A 14934-nucleotide genomic window follows, 5' to 3' on the forward strand; every position below is an offset into this window, starting at 1 on the left:
TGAGCCACGGTCTCTCAATAGACCGAGAATTGCAACAGCTAAAACACAATAAGCTATTCGCTGAGGAAATCGGCAACGCAAGCGACCGCATGGTCCCGCTCCCCAGTCACCGCTGGCCCACACCTAGCAAGGTGGGTTGTCTTTAATTTGTTTTTGAACCACAATCTGCTCCATAGCGCTACGTGGCTACTACTCACGATGTCGATCAGGTTTATTATAACGAGAATGTTGGGGCCGCGATGGCCAATTGCAGGCGGCACGTATAAGTGCTATTAGTATGTGGACTTTGGACCTCCAGAGGCGAAATCGTTTCCAGCGACGCTCTGAACGTAGCCAGGCTTTTTGTAGGAAGTTGGCTGGGGACGATTTCCTATGTTTAACGTTTCAACGAAGATATATATAAATAAGGAGAAGAATGCGAAAAATATTTCACAACATTCGTCTTATCTGCTCTCTTTAGAGAGCAATTCGTGTGTTTCTAACATCCTATGAATTTGTAGCATACAAGGCATTCGTAACCGTTTCGGGACAAACAAAGACAAAATAGGAAAATATAAGCAGGGTAATATCAGTTATGTCTAAGAAAAGCTATACATGCATGGCGATTTCACAATGAACCGCACAGGTGAGCACTAGTTTTGGCAAAAAGATTAAGACCGTGGGCTAAGGAAAGCAAAAGTTATTTTAATTGTACCTATATATTAGTTGAGCAAAAGTTTTTTGACTGGGAATTGCTTATCGAAAGGAGAAAATACATGTTATAACGTCATATATTACATTTGTAGAGGCTACACAGTTCGTCACTCCTACTGTATACACGCACTTTTCTGCCTCGAAGTCTCGCTGGCCTTCCAAGCGCCGATCGCCCGCGCAGGCGAGATTATCGCACCAACATAAGGCGCTGACATTCGGCGAACTCATTACAGGTAGTAATCGGTGACGACCACCACTCCCAGGAGAAAGCCGTCGCCATCGCCACCGATCGCCCAGCCGAGGCGAGCGACGTAGACCTTCTCCACAAATTTTTTCTCACCAACCAGGTGCGTGGTTTGTTGATCTTCATAAAAACTGGCTTAACAGGATAACGCGAATTGAGCTCATGTAGTGCAACTTGTATTTTACCGCAACAACGCTAAAACTGTAAGAGACAAGCTGTGAATTACGCGATATAGTTGCATGGAGCCATCACAAAAGGAAATTGCTTGTTGTTCAGTTGACATGTAGAAATAACAAGGTAAGGGGAAATGGATGTACAAAATAAAAAAGAAACTTGTTGCCAGTGGGAGCTGAACCTACATCTTTTGCATTACGCGTGCGACTCTCTATACCAAGTGAGTTACGGCGACTGCTGTTCTCACGTCCGTATATTCTTGGGTATTTATGTATATGTAAAATATCTGACCTAGGCAGCATTAGCCAGCGCCACCTATGACCATGCGCGTGTGGTACATCAACTTAACAGCAGGCATCGCGCAGCATGTGAACTTTATGAGCAGGCAGCTGGCCAATAAACCCTGAATGCATAAAAGCTGTCGGAGTGATGATCCTTGCCATGCAATGAACAAATTCGTGCCCTCGAATCTCCTTCTTCGCGATATAATTTTGAAACCAGGTTGCATCGCTAAGGAAGACGTAATACAAACACAAAGTGCGCAGTACGGACGCTAGTTTCATATTGCTCGTAGCAAACTCTCCCAGCTTTCAGCAAGTGACGCGAGGTTAAAAAAAAAAACAAAAAAGATTCTGATGCTTTCTCACCCACTACGCAGCTTTTCGTGCTCACAGACCTTACCTTACTCAGCGGTAAATTAGTGCGGGCACTGCTAGCCTGAACAGCTGTTCACTGATCATTAAAAAATACTGATTGAACGGTTCGATTTATTAAAACGACTGAGCATATCGTTACTGTTTGATGACATCGGCTTTGCTTGTTTTGCGTCCGCTGACATTTGCTTGTCTCGGAATAAAGGGCAACGCTCAGTTTACACATCGTAGTCAGTGTAATATAAGCCGAGAACAGGTATCTCGATGTTCTGTCAGTATAGTTCGGGTTCAAAGGTTACGTTTTCATTTGTTCCTAGGTTTCCTTGGTTAAAATTATTCGTTCAGGTGGTTCAGCCGCATGCATATATACAGATGCCTTTGAATGAACGAGGGAGCGCGTCTGTCACGTTCAGTACGTGCCATAATTTGCCACGAACTTAAGATGGACGTCTCTTCCATTTTATAGATCCATCGAACTTTCTTATCACTATACATGCACCATCGAATCACTAGTGCACAAACCAGTACGTCTTTCATGTTCTGATACATACGGTAGGGATACACCGCTATTTTTGTCATACACTGATTGCTAACACTACTACTGCCTAGGCCGTTCTCCAACATGGCGTAGTAATAATTGAATATTGTCACACTTGAAGCACGGTGCTGGGTGCTTCGCAGCACTCTTTTTATCATTGCCAGGTCGTTATTCTCTGCGGACGAAGCCAACTAGTAGTATGCCGCCAGTTATAGCCATTAGAAAAACGGTGTGGAGTGACAAAATACTTGGTATGGTACTATTAATTCACTTGTAGGGGTGGCTCGAGCTTTGTGTTAGCCGTGGAACATTACGTAAGCATCCGTAAAGGTAGACATGCCCAGTACGCTGCTTTTGTTTTCTCGCATTAAATAACAGCTCACAGCGTTTTGCACATATTTGAAGAGCCACCTCAACTGTCAGAAGTATATCAGAAGGTAAATGTTTTCAGAAAATAAACGAACTTCGCTTCAACAAATCTTTGAGTCGAAAGGACGTTGTCAAAAACCTTACATTGGTCGTCCTGCAAAAAAAAAAAAAAAAGGTTCTCTTAAAGGAACTGAGTGTGAGGCAATGTCCTTCACTTCTACAAATTTTCTTTCGGTACGGCGACTCGTGTACAAGACCATACGGTCCGATTTACGCAGTTTCCCGTAGTTAATACTGCACAGCTACCCCAATTTTTGTATTGTTGCACTCTGCTTCAACACGGTTTAACGGTTTATTTAGCCTATAAACAGCAAGCTGCACTATGATTTTGTCAACTTTTTTTCTTTGTTTTGAAACGCTAACTTATTTGAAACTATAGCTTCAACTGTGTTGTCTTTTAACAACCACGCATTATCCTCTTGTCCTTGTAACGTGCCGAAAATGCTTCAGATATTGTTTAAATGTTCTCAACATGCTCTGTTCTGTCATAAAGGGCTGTTATACATGCTTATATTAAGCGGAGTTTCAGCTAAATTAGCTTTTATGTGGTTCTCATAGTTCGTTAAAAGAAGGGTTTACAGTAGTTAAGCCTTATTCAGCGCTATGAGTGTGCAATGAGCGATTTGCTTGACTCAGAAACAGAAAAAAGAACCTCAGAATGCCGAAACGAGAAGCCATCTTTGTTTCTTGCAGCCGAATATTACAGTAAAGTACGTCTTTGATGCAGCGATCACAAATCTATCAACTGCATTCAAAAGTATCGTAATGTGGCCCGATGAATAGGACCGATTAATGCCATCTTCCGTTCGATGGTTCTGGGTGGAGTACTGTGTTTGAATGTGTCGGTATACGTGCCAAGCAGGACAAAGTTGAAGCAAGGATGATTTCCAGTGGAAGGGATCCTGGCGAACGTGGCCTATCTGGTGTTCCTTGACCGCAGTTCGCCATTAGTACACCTTGCGGTTGTAGAAAGAACTAATACGTAGTTCGTCTCCACAGCCAGATCTTCTTGGCCAAGTGGAACGCCAATGTCATATTGCGTAATCATTTGCAGGTGGTCATCTACATAGCCTGCTCCTGCGTGCTGATAGGCTTGGTGCTGGTGTTTACGTTGGTGACAGTTTACGGTGGTCGACGAAGGTCGAACTCAAGCCGACCAGAGTCGAGCGCGTCATGGGCGCAGTTTGCCGAGTCGTATCCGCTGCTCGATGTTGGCCAGAGCTCGCAGGCACAGACGCTACAAGGCCACTCCGATGAAGACGACGAGAACGAACGGAACGAACGGGTGGTTTCCATAAATAACGAAAAGGAAGTGGACCGCAGTACGACAGCGCAAAGTCAACTCGGGAGACTTGGATCGAATTCTGTTGACTACGCTCCGTCGGAAATCAGCGAGGGACAGTGGTCAACGACATGGTCGCTTCCTGGCGGTAGGCACATTAGCATTGCGAAGCCAGTCGATGTAACATTATTGATGTACCCTCGCACGTTCTCTGTGTGCCATTGATTAGACGTGAGCGAAAAGAGTGAGCTGCACCAAGGGCCTTGATGTTTGTAGTTATAGCCACAAACATTACAAAGAAACAGGCTTCAATATTTGTTTCTTAAAATTTTCAGATTTCGTTCGCGAAAATTTCAAAGCAATTCGTCGTCGTTTTGCGTTCGATTTCGCCGCTGTGCCCTCATTTTATACTCCCTCACTGTAAAAATAATTTAATCTGTTTAACTTTTTTGTTAACATTTACTTCGCTGAAATATTAAATTTTAACCACGTACATACTAAGGGATCTCCATACTACTCGTTATATATGAGTATATTACACACAAGGACAAACGTCTGTAGTTTCAGGCCATCAGTGCCATGGCAAGGATGATGAGACACTAATCAGGAGGTTGCAGCCTCCGTGTTTGCAACCTCTGTCGAGTGGTTGTATTGTTTTATGAAATGTGTTGTTTTTGCAACAAAGTTGCCAACAACGTGAGCCATGTCGCAACACATGCGCTGGTGATAAAAAAGCAGCATTAAAGCTCACAGCGCGGCGAACACACATATCCGTCTTGTTGCTATTCAGTGTCTCGTGAAAGTTATTTACCACAGCCAGCATCAAATTGTGCAGCTGGAATTGAGCAGCGAAACTCCTGGTAGTACGGTTTTAGCGTTAGGTGCGCTCCTTTTAGTAGTTTATGTTCAGATGTAAGCGCACTACGTTGGGCATGCATACGCTTTTACATATGTGAGAAGCTGGACAAAAGTTCGCCATTTCACAGTTTCAAATTGTGTGTGTAAGGTCCGTATGCATGACTTTTCCCGTGTTGAATTGCAGTGTAATACAGCCTGGTGTTACTTTGCTTTGTTACCATCGTGCGAATATTATAGAATTATAGCGCTTTAGTGCGCACTCAATAAGAATTATATGTGGACTATATCTCTTTGGTCCTTCTCAGATACCGGGAAAACTTTAAAAGTAAATCGTTTTTGTAGATTGGCACCGTTTAGGTGGCGAGAACAAAAAAAAACGGATAGCTTTGTACTGTTACGTTTCGCCTACGACGCGCGGTATAGCCGGCGCGGATGCAACGGACGCCGGGGCTTCGTTCAAAGCGGCGGACATTTTGGCCCGTTCAGCGTTGCCGCAACGCCTCCCCGCCAAGCGCGTCCAGGCATGTTTCAATGCCACGTGTCTTCGTGTGCGCGTGTGTGTGTGTGTGCATGTTGGTGCCCACGCTTGTCAAAGCGCGGCAGCCGGGGAGAGGAGCTCCCCCAACTGTGAAGCGAGGAGGTCTGACCGGCGCCGGCCCGGCGGATGCGTCACCTACTCGTCTCAACGTGTCTCTCAGCGTGTCCGTGCCCCGCATCACGTGCGCCTCTGACGAGGCGTTCCTTCTTGCCCGCGACTCCGAGAGTATAAAAGCAGCTGCCCCCGGACGCCAGGAGAGAGGCTCCGATTTCTTCCGTCGAGTAACGTGCTCTCCTGTCTCTCCACTTCGGTCGACATGACCGGCCGCTCTTTTGCGATGCTAGAATAAACAAGTTGTTCTGTTAGCAGTCGACTCATGCTTTGCCAGGACCTTCGGATGCTTCCAGTTGTGCCCCAGGCCGCCAGGCCAACGCTACCCTTGGGGCTTGCGACCCATATGCAACAACCGATGGCAGCGCTGAGATTGCAACAACTGTCTGCCAGCGGTGAGATCGCGACAACGGAGGCCAGCAGCGAAGATATGCGGTTGACTGTATGCTGAGCAGCACAACGACCATCCGGGAGCAGTGCAACGAGCCCTGTGTGATGACTGGTTGCCTGCAGCGGAACGACTGCGCTGAATTCTTGGCTGCGAGGTTTGGTGAGTGCGGGACTTTCTTCTTCTGAGTTTTGCCAGGCTTTTGTCAGTGTCAGGAACAGAGCTGGTAATTGTGGTTGTCGTTGCTGCCGGGTTAGTTTGCGGCAAGACAATAGTAGGCAGTAGAGAAAGCAGCATTCAGAGCAGCCATGGATTTGAAGTCGTTGCGCAAAGCGAAATAGCTGGAGCTTGCAAGAGAGTTGAGTCTGGATGTCTCAGACAAACTCAGAAAACCAGAACTGCTAAGGGCTATTCTTGAGTTAGAAGCTGAGGATGACGAGCTGTCGGAATGCCTTGAGACCATTGAGGAGAGGGCAAAAAGACAGGAGCGCGAACTTAAAGAGCAAAAAGAGAAACAGGAGCGCGAACTTAAAGAGCAAAAAGAGAAACAGGAGCGCGAACTTAAAGAGCAAAAAGAGAAACAGGAGCGCGAACTTAAAGAACAGAAACAGAAAGAGGAGCGCGAACTTAAAGAACAGAAAGAGCGAGAGCAACAAGAAAAAGAGCGCGACCATCAACACGCTTTGGAAATGAAGCGTCTCGAGATAGAGATGGAACGCGCTCGTAATGGAAGTCAGGCACACGGTGCAGGAGAACGAGTATTGTTCAAAATGACTGACCTGATGCGGCCGTTTAAGCTTGGAGATGACATTGGTTTGTTCCTGGTTAACTTTGAGCGAACGTGCGAGAAGCAGGGGTTCTCTCGGGAAACGTGGCCACAGCGCTTGCTCACTTTGTTACCCGGCGAGGTGGCCGACGTAGTCGCTCGCTTGAAGAGAGAGGAGGCAGAGGATTTCGACAAAGTGAAATCGAGTCTGCTAAAAAGTACAGGCTGTCAGCGGAGGCGTTCCGTCGGAAGTTTCGGGAAAATGAGAAAGGCAGTAGTATAAAAGGGGAAAGAGCCTGGCATGGCTTAGTGAGGGTTGTTTCGTGCTTGCTGACTGAGCGGTTGAGTTTCGGCGTAGTTCTAACGCTTGCTGGGAACGAGAGAAAAATGGCAACTCTCCCGAAGTCACTTTGCAGTGTCCTGTGTGAACCTGAACGTGAGAACGAGGCCTTCTCTGTGCGCTGCGCTCAAGAAACGCCGAGGGACGACCGACTTCGGTTATGAGCATCATCGAGCGACATCCCTCCGGACAGCGGGTGCAGTCCCCTGACCACCGGGATCTCCTTCCCCCGGCGGGGCGGTCTGTTACGTTTCGCCTACGACGCGCGGTATAGCCGGCGCGGATGCAACGGACGCCGGGGCTTCGTTCAAAGCGGCGGACATTTTGGCCCGTTCAGCGCTGCCGCAACGCCTCCCCGCCAAGCGCGTCCAGGCATGTTTCAATGCCACGTGTCTTCGTGTGCGCGTGTGTGTGTGTGTGCATGTTGGTGCCCACGCTTGTCAAAGCGCGGCAGCCGGGGAGAGGAGCTCCCCCAACTGTGAAGCGAGGAGGTCTGACCGGCGCCGGCCCCGCGGATGCGTCACCTACTCGTCTCAACGTGTCTCTCAGCGTGTCCGTGCCCCGCATCACGTGCGCCTCTGACGAGGCGTTCCTTCTTGCCCGCGACTCCGAGAGTATAAAAGCAGCTGCCCCCGGACGCCAGGAGAGAGGCTCCGATTTCTTCCGTCGAGTAACGTGCTCTCCTGTCTCTCCACTTCGGTCGACATGACCGGCCGCTCTTTTGCGATGCTAGAATAAACAAGTTGTTCTGTTAGCAGTCGACTCATGCTTTCCCAGGACCTTCGGATGCTTCCAGTTGTGCCCCAGGCCGCCAGGCCAACGCTACCCTTGGGGCTTGCGACCCATATGCAACAACTCGTGCCAGCGGTGCGATTGCAACAGTACGCAACTAAAATTTTTAGACACCTTCTGATTGTGCTTCCATAAGATTAAAGGCGATTTTTTAATGCTTATTTACTGAAATAGTTATTTACCATGAAATATTTTGATGGGGCGTAAAATAGGCTACGTAACCATTTGTTGTTATCACGCTTCACCAGCGTTTAAAATCTGTCATTATTCGATTTACATTATTTTCAGACCCTCCCCAAGTCATCATCAAGAGCAAACCGTTCGTCAAGCGGGTGAGCTATACGCTTGCAGAACAGGCATTGACCGCTTGCACGCTTCGTAACTTAGTAGTGCTTCCGGCAGCACGGAAGTTCCGACGGACAATCCTGGTGCTAAGTGCTTTTTATGCCAAAGCTAGCGTGCAGAAAGCTAATTAGCTCTCAATAGCTTACTGATGATTCAGAAGAGATAACTGTAAACACGTCTTTTAATAGGGTGGCAAGGCGTTAATTCAGTACACAGTGGGCTCCGCCCACAGCATTCTTCGCATTTTCACCTACGCCCTTTCTCCGATGCTGCGAATGGTGCTATATCAGGGACTGGAAAGTGGCGGCTTGATTAAGAGGCAACACCAAGAGTATATAGTGAACTCTTGCCTGAAATAAAGAAAGGGCAACCTATAACGGCTTTTGAATTGTAGCTGTCTGTCGGGAAACATTATACCTCATACGCGGGAGAAAAACGCGTCCACAGGAAGGGCGAAACGCGTGGAAACATTTACCTGCATGCTGATCACGAGGTGCGTGAGGGTAGACCTTTATTTGCGCTTTTGCGAGAGGCGTGGATAACTTAAGTTGATGGCATCACCTGAAGGTCTTCTAGCATTACCTCCGCACTTATTGTTTCCACATAATGTGAGTTTGATGTGAAAGTGCCCACGCCATGCTTAGGCGTTATAGGCTGCGCTCGAGTGTGACCAGGCGGCGCTGTCACGCCGAGGGACGTACGACGTCGAGGCACATGCGTTCACACCATCGCACTTTTACATGGCTGGCGCTGATGCCAGGGCATGCTGTCGCGTATCAACGTCCCTTATGGTGTTATGAGATTGCTTTTTAATCAACTAAGATATGATAGAACAGCAATATCGCACGCGCGCCTTCCATGCATGCACTCACTGAGGTCACCGAGGTAGATATGCGAGAAGCCCGACGCCAGGCGTGAACGACGATCCTGTGTCGGTGGCACTGTAGCGCATGCGTTGCCATTGTGGCGATCCACATGGTATATGCCTCGCAGCCCATCGAGGTGTTTCCGAGACGACTGCTGGACCTGTGCAACCAGGATGCACCACTCACGTTCTTCGCTCTTCTGCCACACGGGTGAGCTGTCTAGATCCATTGCCGTTATGTGAATGGCTGTCTCCATTGGAAAGTTCAGTATATAACGCGTCAATAGCTATTAATTGTTCTTTAATGAGTCTTTGTCAGTACAAGCTTCCTCGAAAGTCTTCTGGTGGTGCCGCATACTTGCTTAAGCTTCCATCTTTCTTACTCCGTGCGTCGACATATAAATGATCACTCTCGTGCATGCCTCCATAGCGATGTAGAGCCCCTTAACAACGACGGGGAAGAAAGGAAATAAATGGAAGCAAACTGATTGAACAGAATGCGTGTGCAGAGAATGAAGTGAAAGAATTTTCTCACAAAGAGAAGTCTGAACAAAGTTATGTGCAGTTGTATTCGCAAGGAGTGCGTTGTTGCCTCCAACACGAGTGTTCGCCCGACCATTAAAAAGACTCTGAGTCATACTTTTATCACACAAAGCTTGCCACGATTGCTTCGCACCCTGCCATTCCACGCTAGTCTTTTGTCAAACCCTCTGTCGGTGCTGGCAATTAAGAGTGGCTTTGTTCTCTGGTTTTGAGGAGTGAAGAAATTTTTGTTACCGTGCATCGCATTCAACATTTCAGACGCGTAAAATACATTTAACGTCAGTAAGTTTTCAACTTGGGCAGGTTGGTCTTCCATTATCAACGTGTAGCATTGGACGCAACAAACATGGAGAAAAACATTCGCTCCGCGTGTGTAACCGTGTTCCTTCTTTTTGCCATGTTTTTGTACGCACAATGCTAGACGCACGTCTAACGTAACTGAAATATTTTGTTTACCATTCACCCCGCCAAAAACAACTTCAAAAGATTGTACAAGTGTCATTGGATCCAAGCAAAATATTTTATGGCCCACCAGATTAGAAGAACATTGCAAGCACCCGGAAACTAAGCACCACGCTCCAGGTGAACTCCCACTCCCCATTGGGAATCAAGTCAAGTTTACCGTAAAATAATAATACTTTTCAATGACGGTTGCAGACAAGGAAACGCTTTCTTGACATGTCATCTCAAAAGCAGTGCCTTTTTTGACGCCCGTTGATCTGTTCACGAGATGTAGTAGTGATTGTCTGCAATACGCAACGCCATGTGCAAAGAGAACGCAAACGTCATTGTATATCGGATAGGGATGTCGCAAGTATGAGTCAGACCACGTCTTTGAGGTTTCATGTCGGAGCTCCAGGCACCATATTTGGTGATGTGGCATCCGCTTCTGCTAAATGGTTAGATGGACACACAATTGTTTTCCTTAACACGCAAAACTCTTGTCTCGCTCATATACGGTGTACGGTCAACTGTGATAAGAAACACGCCCACGTGCGGCTTCTATTCCGCTGACGGTCTAGCTGCAAGTTCCAGCTGCAAGTGTCAGTATGTCAATTCACTGCTCTGCTGCCGTGTAGAAAGGCGCCGCTGCGACCAAAAAGAGGTAATCTGCTGAAGAACTAGGCAAATGCACACTTTCCAGAGCAAAAAACTTGCACGTGTTCTACACTCGTGTGTTAGCCTAACGATGGCCCACACCATGCGCAGTTGCTTCGCGGATTGTCGTTATAAACTTATGTACCCACGCCTCCACAACTCTTCTGTCTGGGTGACCCAGGCGACAGCACCGTCACAAATGGCTAGCCCACACTCGCCACAGCGAGGTCTTTCAGTTGTCATCCGTGCTCAGGCGGACCGTTCTCAAGGTGGTGCCCGTCACTGGAGACTTCACCGAGCAGCAGGTCGGCACCATCACCTCCGCCATTCAGTGCAGCTTGTGAGTTGGCTGTACTATGTTGAAGAAGCGTACCGTTTTTTCAACATATAGCTTTTCTCCATGGCTGTGTGCCGACGTGTATCACTCTTAATCGTTCCTACTTAGGTTTCAGCTACAAGTGGACCCGTGTGACCATGTTTAAGTACGTGGGACGATTAAAAATTAATTAAATTAGGGTATTTTACGTGCCAAAACCCCGATCTGATTACGAGGCACGCCGTAGTGGGGGACTCGGGAAATTTGGACCACCTGGGGTTCTTTAACGTGCACCTAACTCTAAGTACACGGGTGTTTTCGCATTTCGCCTCCATCGAAATGCGGCCGCGGTGGCCGGGATTCGATCCCGCGACCTCGTGCTTAGCAGCCCAACACCATAGCCACTAAGCAACCATGGCGGGTCGTGGGATCATGTCCCATAAACATGGGTCTAGTGACGGAGTGCGGAAGAAAGTTCCACATAATAGACACAAGTGTGTGAAACGCAGATTCGGGCAACAGTGGCTATTTCACTAGATCGTAATTGCACATAATTTTTATGTGAATTGCAAAAGTAAAAAAAAATTTCGACTATATGAAGGCCGCTCCTTATATTTTGTGAATTTATGTGGAACGCCGTTTTTCTTAAGGAAGCGGATAACATTTTGCGAGACTTATTTACACAGCATAACAGCACAGCTAATTTCTAATGCACGAACTGCACGCACAAGTTGTTCCTTATGTCGCCTCAAATACCGACGTGGTCCTTGCGACCTGATCGTCTACCACGTCAAGCTCATTGTTCTGTTAAATACTCTGGCTGGTTAAAGCACACACACACACAACTGTTAACTACTTAGACTCACGGTTACCACTGTCTCTTTATACGTAGGTAACAGCGAAATGCTTTTAAAAGCAGCATCGCAGAGTTTGGGCTGTTTTCGGTCATATATAAAAGCAAATGTCGAAAATAAGTCAGTACCATAAAAAATATCGCTACCTTTCAGCTAACGCCAGCTATGTAGCAAGCCTACAGAATTCCTGCAAAAAAAGAAGGGAAATCTATAGAGATGTATTATCGGAATGAAATAAAGATGACAACTTGGGGAACATGACTGGCTAGTTGGCACGAAAGTTTTGGACGCGAGACGGAGCTTAAGGCTTGATATACAGTGTGACAAATGTGTTGAAATCACATCTATAGTTATTAACATATGTGATTGGTTGAGTGATCCAGCTTACGCTTAGATCTGCGCACTAAAAGCATACCTATATTCTTTTCAGCAAGCTGAGCATGCTGAAGCATGGCACTGTCTACAGGGCCCCAAACTTCATCGAGGTTGAACGGTTAGAAAATTTTTCTGTTTGCTTTTAAGCCGAAATCCCTATAAAACGCTAGGTATCATTACCAGTCTGATGTATCTGTCGTCCAGTAAATACGTCTCTTTTTTTTTTTCATTGCCTCTAGCTAGACACTCTGGCCATAACACCGCCGAGTGCTAATGTTCCAGCCTTCGGTCACTCCTTCTACGCTATATGACACCCATTTCAAGAAAGCACTGACAGACAAGTCATCGCTGGGCCTATACATGGCAGTACTTTGGAATTACGTGCAATAGGTACCCTATATACGTATTGCTCACCACTGTTTAGTCTGCTCTTTCCTGCTGATGCGAAAGCGTCACATGGCCCATTGAGCAAAAAATACGCTGTCTGCCTTCCGTAGCAGTGAAACGACACCTAAATTCCCATTGGCTGTGACGCCACGTCACAAGTGCGCCTCGACAGAGCAGAGTGGGTGAAAGGGAACACCTGCTGCCCCGGTAGGACGCCAGGTGTTGGGTGAGGGGGATCACTGCGACGCCACGTCACTCTTGCTCTCGGAAGCCCGTGCGCGTTCCTCGTCCGCACAAGCTCTCGCCTGCGTTCTAAATGCGCCAATCAAAAAGCGCCAATCGTCTCGACGCGCTCCCTTGCCCGGGAGAAGTGCATAACTCGAAGGACCACTGCGATGTTCAACTGGACATTATTGCTCTCGCATTCAGAACTCATAAGAATTCCTTAGATGTTGTCGGAATTTTTTCTGTTCAGTTAAAAGCTTCGCTATAACCGTGTCTTCTCCAAAGCATGTGATTGCAGTGTGTGCTCCGCTTGCAGGATCGTGTGCGTGTTCGACCAGTTCCCGGAGTGGCTTCTGCACAGCGGCGGCCGGGAATTGGACTCTTCGAGCGAGTCCCTGGCCGATAGCCTCGCCTCCGAGATGGCCGGTACGGACGGCAGCTCCGACGCCTCCGATTTGCTTGTGGGCTTTCGCGGATCTCAGGGTACACAGACTTTTCACTACCATAACTACAGCCAAGTACTTCGGAACTCCGCGTTTACACGACACCTTGTCGTCTCAAGAACTCCACTGTCTTACGCCCTATTCAGATAATAATAATAATAATAATAATAATAATAATAATAATAATAATAATAATAATAATAATAATAATAATAATAATAATAATAATAATAATAACTAAACAGTACTTTAAAGGTGCCCATAAAAGGTTCATTTCGGTTCAAAAAGAAATTCAGTAAGGACAGGGAACGATACTGCCGAGTGGAAACCGAAAAGATTTGCCCTTGGCATGTTTAATCACTGATATTACTCTCTAACTACAACAGACGTGATAAATTTACGTTTCGTCGCTCAGCACAGTAAATCCTTACGAAAATTAGGAAAATTTGATTTTTTACAGCGGTTCACTCGCGCTGATCATCATCTACAGTGAGGCCATGGCCTCTCAGCTTGATTGCAGCCGGAGGCGTCTATTAGTTTATACTGAATACGCATACTGATTGCTGAAAAAGAAATTGCGACTAGGCGTGAATTATGGCAGCTCTAATGCGAAGGTAAATCTTAAACGAGAAGTGATTATGTTAAGAAGCGGTCTTTAAATAAGTTGGAAACATTGTACGGTGTGTTTCATGGAGCAACCTACAATCGGAAACACTGTATATAGTGCCAAATGCTGTGCTGTATTGAAGTTCAGTCTAGAGGCTATATATAGTATAAGGCCTAGTATACCAACTGTGTAATATTTAGTATATAAATCTTAGTATATTTAATGTCTTCTTTAGGTTACTGGGTGGACCACGAATAGTCAGCTATCAGCTTATATATAGGTAATCTTTATCAGGGTTGTTCCCCCTTCATGCCTTCTTCTTCTTTTTTTTCAGGCATAAATCAATGCTGCTTAACTCGACATTTCATTGTGTTCGAGCTGTGCTACGCCGGAAAACCGCTTTCGCGAATATCGGTGAGTCATTTGCACCCAAAATGCAACTGTGAATATTTCCATGAGGCCCTGGATGAAAGCAATGCTATCTCCTGCACTAAAATCACGTTGATGAACCAAACAGGAACCGAACTGAGAGGCAGTCTGGGTTTCTATTGTAAGCAGTGCAGTTGCCGACCTAAGCAAGGTCAATTCAAATAAGTCGCGAGGCTTAATTGGGGTGGAGGGTGGTCCACAACCAATTGTCGTTGACGTCAGCAAGGGCGATTATGGAAGCACTGATTGAAGCGTGGCTAGGTGAGGAGGAAACAAACATTCCTTAAGAAAAGAAAAGAAAAAAGTTTTTCATTAAGCATGAGACGCAACTCGGTTTTATTCAATGAAAATAAAATTCCTAATCAAATTTCTATACATGTCGTGAAGAAAAACGGCCACTAAAAAAGGAGGACATTCACTGCAATGCAGATCTTGTAGTGTGCATAGAAGGCGCGCTCACGTGTTTCGCTGTTTCCTTGTCAGTGTTTGCATGAATTGTGGTGACATTGTGTTTGCGAGGTCTGTTGCATCGTCTGTCAACGTGTTCAGTCAAACGTAGTGAGTTACGACCGCCAAGCAATTGTTCACTTGGCTGTCTTCGTTCGCCTGCGCTGGCCGACGGACTTGGCGTCCAATGACGC

Source organism: Dermacentor andersoni, chromosome 5 (assembly GCF_023375885.2).
Source record: "Dermacentor andersoni chromosome 5, qqDerAnde1_hic_scaffold, whole genome shotgun sequence".
Lineage (NCBI taxonomy): Eukaryota > Metazoa > Arthropoda > Arachnida > Ixodida > Ixodidae > Dermacentor > Dermacentor andersoni.